The sequence below is a fragment of the Sciurus carolinensis genome, chromosome X, assembly GCF_902686445.1.
Source record: "Sciurus carolinensis chromosome X, mSciCar1.2, whole genome shotgun sequence".
Classification (NCBI taxonomy): Eukaryota; Metazoa; Chordata; class Mammalia; order Rodentia; family Sciuridae; genus Sciurus; species Sciurus carolinensis.
The window spans coordinates 41,848,202-41,853,426 of record NC_062232.1 but is presented as its reverse complement, the minus strand read 5'-3'; the positions used below and the strand labels follow the sequence as shown (position 1 = coordinate 41,853,426).

Here is a 5,225-nt window from a genome sequence, read left to right as displayed (position 1 = left end):
TCTGTACTCAAAAAGTAGTTGATATGCTGGCAGACTGCAGGTGATCACAGTAGACAAATGCAGTAAACAGCAGGGGATCAATAAGCTGCAAAAACTGCCTCACTGAGAAACAGATATCCTCTGCTTGAAACATGAGTTACGTAGTGACCACAATTTCTCTTTTTTACGTCATTTGTATCCTATACTTTTCTGTTCTAGGAACAGAATTGATTGGTATCAGGAATTGAACCCAGGGGTGCTTTACCACAGAGCTACATCCCTAGTCCTTTCCTTAAAATATTTTTTATTGTCAATGGACCTTTATTTATTTATATGTGGTTCTTAGACTCAAACCCAGTTCCTCACATATGCTAGGCCAGCACTCAACCACTGAGCCATAACCCCAGTCACCAAGCCCTTTATAAATATTTTATTTAGAGTCAGGGACTCACTGAAGGCTAGCTTTAAACTTGTGATCCTCCTGCCTCAGCCTCCCAAGTTGCTAGTATGACAGGCATGCACCACTATAACTGGTTGAGAATTTCTCACATTTTAATAGATTACCTATCCCTGTGTTAAGATTGGGGAGACATCATTCTCCTGGTTTCATTTAAGTCTTTGAGTTTATTTAAGATGTTTTACTCAATGCATCTTGTAAATACAATGTCTGAGCCTCCTCATGAACAGTTTTTATTTCATTCTTTTTTACTATGAACAGATTATCCTTTCATATTTCTTTGCATGACTTGCAACTTTTTATTATGAAATGGACACTTTTAACATTATTACATGGTAACTTTGGAAATCCTAAAGGACACTAGATAGTAACTTGTAGCCATATGGAGAAATAAAGAACATAATACCCATGGAATTAACTTTGCTGATGCTCTCCTCCCTGTAGAAGGGCTTATCGCTGTTGCTGACTTTTGAGGGTTCTAGTTGTTTAGTGATTTTTCTAAACTCCTTATAAATACTGCAGTGTTTGCATGTGTGATCACCAAAATCTCTGTTGTTAACTTAGAGGTGTGCTAATGATTTAAAGAGATTGCCTTAAATTCCTGGAGCCAAAAAGAATTTTCCCAGTCTTGAAGGCAGACACTGAGTATCATAGAACATGCTTTCAACCCTCAACCAGGTACTTTACAAACCTCACTTTCACCTCCTGCTTGCATAGAACTTGAAGATCATGCAGAGATGAAAGCTTAGTACCTTTTTAGGTTTAATTTTTTCCTAAGCATGCAGTGTGGTCTGGGAAAGCATACCCCTTCTAAATTCTGAGAAATATGTGGAAATTTTTCAAAGTATACAGGGGTTCACTTGATGCTTTGACAATATAACTTGTTGCTTTGAAACTTACATGTTTTTTTTCTTTTCCCCAAACTTGTCCTCCCTGATCTTCCTGTCCCTTAACTTCTCCTCCCTGATAGTCTTCTTCCTGATCTCTCCTCCCTAATCTCATTTTCTCTGAATCACCTCTTTAAAAAATCCATGTTTCCTATGATGGGTAGAATCAAAAGCGCTGGGACAGAAGTCCCCTGTGTTTCTCCTTTGCTAGCAGAGAAATCATTTTCCTTTTTCTCAAGACTTTGTCTTCATTACTGGATTGGCATCAAGGATGAGGACTGAGCTTTCAGTTTCAAAAGTATTCCATTTCCAAATATTTCCCTCTTCCAGAGTTTCCTCACTGGATTTTTGGTCTGTTTATTATTTCCCCCAGTTGATTTTTGTTTCCCCTAGGTACTAGCAGCCACTCACTTCGTTCACTTTTAAATGTTTTCTACAAGTCCCTTTGGTATGCTGCTTTTCCTCACAAGGAGTTCCTAGAAAGGTGAAATCAAGGCCATCACTTTTTGTTACCCCTTCAGAGAACCTTCCAACAGATCAAAATGTTACCAAAAGCTGAATCCTTGTCCATGATGCCAATTCAATAATGAGGACATGGATTTGGGAAAAAGTAAAAAGAAGGTTTATTGCTTTGGTAACAAAGGAGAAAAACAGGGAGATCCTGTCCCAGAGGCTGTGATTCTGCCCATCAGAAGGAAAAGGGGTCTTTAAAGAGGTGCTTCAAAGACTGCATTCCATGTGTTCTCTGTTGCAGTTGTAACTCACTTGTTAATTGGGGAGATAGTCATTTCTGAGATCTTCTGGTGCCATCCCCAATGTCTGGATTACTTCATTCCTATGGTAGGTATGTGTTTAAGGACAGATACTCTGCCTAGGATGGGGAAGAAAGGGAATCCTGTTTCTCCTGAGATTAGGGAGGGGAAGAAATTACTGAGGACCAGGGAGAGAGGAAGAGAAAGAAACATTTCTGTTTAAAAAATAACTTTCAGTGGCGGAGCAGCAAGAGTTATAGTCAAAGCATAATGTGGACCACTGTTGACAAAAACAGAAAAGCCAAATTCATTGACAAGTCCTATTTGCTCCCTCTGGCATCAGAAAATCACAAAAGTAATGTAGGATTACAACCGTCAGATTGCCACTGAGCATGGGAAAGTGGGATCAGACAAGAGTTAAGTGAAAATGCCACAGTGCTCTTTTACCAGATTTCAGTCACCTTTTCCATCAAAAATTAAGACAGATCATTTTTTAAACGACTGTACTATATGCCATGTACAAGATACTTATTACAAATATAATTAAATACAAAATGATGGAAAAAAGATACACTATGAAAATTTTTGAGAAAGTTAAATGACATATTAATGTCAAAGTAGACTGCAAAATGAATAAAATTTCAAGAGTAAAGAGGTATATTGCTTAATGATGAAAGGGCTTTTCACTGAGAAGACATGACAAACTCAAATGCATATGCCATTAACAATAGAACTTTATAAGACATGAAGTAAAATCTAACAGAACTAAAAAGGAAAATAGAAAAATCTACAATTATTCTTAGAAACTTCAACATGCCCCTCTTAGTAATACATACAATAGATAGAAAATCAGCAAGGATACAGTAGTTAATGATGCATCAAACATTTGCAGAACCTTTCACATGACAATAACAATAAAATTGTTCTTGTATGTGCTACACTTACCAAGATAGACCATATTCTAGGCAATAAGTCTGAATTTAATAAGTGTAATACAATTGAAATATATGAAGCATGCTCTTAGATCATAGCATAATTTAACTTAAAATCAATGATAGACAACAGGGAAATCTTCAAACATGAAAATTCAGTGATACACTTACATGGGTCAAAGGGGGGTTTTCAAATAAGATTTGAAAATATTTTCCATTGAATAAAAATAAAAGTATAACATATAAAAATATGTGTAATGCAGCTGGATGGAAAGTTGTAGCATAATTCCTTATATTAAAAAATAAGAAAAATCTATAAATAGTAACCTAAGTCTTCCCCTTAAATGACAGATAATAAATAAGACCAAAGCAAACAATATGGAAAAAAAATGATAAGAATAGAAATTAATAAAATATATAACAGAAAAAGAATCAATTAAACAAGAGCCAGCTCTCTGAGAAGATAAATAAAATTATATAACCTCTACCAAGAATTTAAAAGAAAACACAAATTATCAGCATCAAGAATGAAAGAGGGGAGTTCCGGGCGCGGGGCATTGGCGGCTCCCGGCTCGCAGGCAGCGGGTCCGGCCGCCCGCCCAGTCCCTGTGGCCCGCGCTGCCTCTGCTGAGTCGAGGGTGCGGCTGCGCTTGACCTGGAGTCGTGAGTGACCAAGGGCCCGTTTGGGGTGGTGCCTGGGACATGATGAACCTGCCCAGCCCAGGGATCTCAGGACCCTGAAGGGAGAGGCAGCGGGAGCGGGTTTCGGAATTCTGTGTCATCCAGGAGAGCTGTGGTCTACACCCGATGGAGGAACCTGCCGCGCCGCCTTCGCGGTTCTGCGTGCGCCCAGCACCGCCGAGCGCCGCCCTGTCCTGCCTTGGTGCGCGGGCTGTGAGTGTTGAGGTTCGCTACCACTCCGGGACACTACACCAAGCCTTGCCTTCAGACTTGTTGCAGGTCTAACCTCGTTGACGGTCTGTGCTTGAAATCCTGAAGAAATTGGATGAATATTATGAGAAGTTTAAACGGGAGACAGATGGTGCCCAGAAACGCCGAGTGTTACACTGCATCCAGAGAGCCCTGATTCGGAGCCAGGAGCTGGACGATGAGAAGATTCAGATCGTGAGTCAGATGCTGGAGCTGGTGGAGAACCGGACCAGACAAGTGGACGGTCATGTGGAACTCTTTGAGGCACATCAAGAGATCAATGACACCACTGGCAATAGCGGCAAAGCTGGCCAAGATAAGTCCAAGAATGAGACAATCACGCAGGCAGAAAAGCCAAATAACAAGCGTTCCCGGCGACAGCGCAACAATGAGAATCCAGAGAACGCATCTAATAATCATAACCATGATGACATCACCTCAGGAACACCCAAGGAGAAGAAAGCAAAGACCTCGAAGAAGAAAAAACGCTCCAAGGCCAAAGCAGAGAGGGAAGCATCCCCTGCAGACATTCCCATCGACCCAAACGAGCCCACGTACTGTCTGTGCAATCAGGTCTCCTATGGAGAAATGATAGGTTGAGACAATGACGAGTGCCCCATCGAGTGGTTCCACTTCTCATGTGTGGGACTCAATCATAAACCAAAGGGCAAGTGGTACTGTCCCAAGTGTCGGGGGGAAAATGAGAAAAGGATGGACAAAGCATTGGAGAAGTTCAAAAAAGAGAGAGCCTATAACAGGTAGTTTGTGGACATTCACTAGTAGTGAGGAGAACAGAATCAGCCAGTATATTTATTACATTGCCGCCTGCGTTGAGGTGTGAGGATGGACAAATGTATATTTTCAAGGAATGTTAGAAAAGGCGCGTCCCCTTCATGGGGATGGCAGTGAGTCTCCTGGCCTTTTGTTTTCACTGGTACACATGTGTAAGAAGACAGTGGTCTGTGGATCAACGTTTTAGGAACTACAAATATAGGTTTGAATTAAACACTTAAAAAAAAAGAATTAAAGAGGGAACATTAATGCAGATCATACAGATATTGAAAGAACAATAATGGAATACTGTGCACAAATATACACACATGAAGTTGACAACTTAGATGCAATTGGACAATTCCTCAAAAACCACAAACAATAGAAACTCCCCAAAGGCTAAATAAGTAAGTATAAAAGTCTGTTTTCAAAATTGAACCCCTGATTAAGAATATAAAAACAAAAGTCTCAGCCAAATTCACTTCAATGTATAAAGAATAAATATATATTAATTCTG

The 5,225-nt window shown here is 40.0% G+C and overlaps 1 pseudogene; it reads left to right on the top strand.

Annotated features, from left to right (window-relative positions):
• The first annotated feature begins 3,982 nt into the window (after positions 1-3,982).
• Positions 3,983-4,699, top strand: LOC124971453 (inhibitor of growth protein 1-like; annotated as a pseudogene).
• Positions 4,700-5,225: the final 526 nt, after the last annotated feature.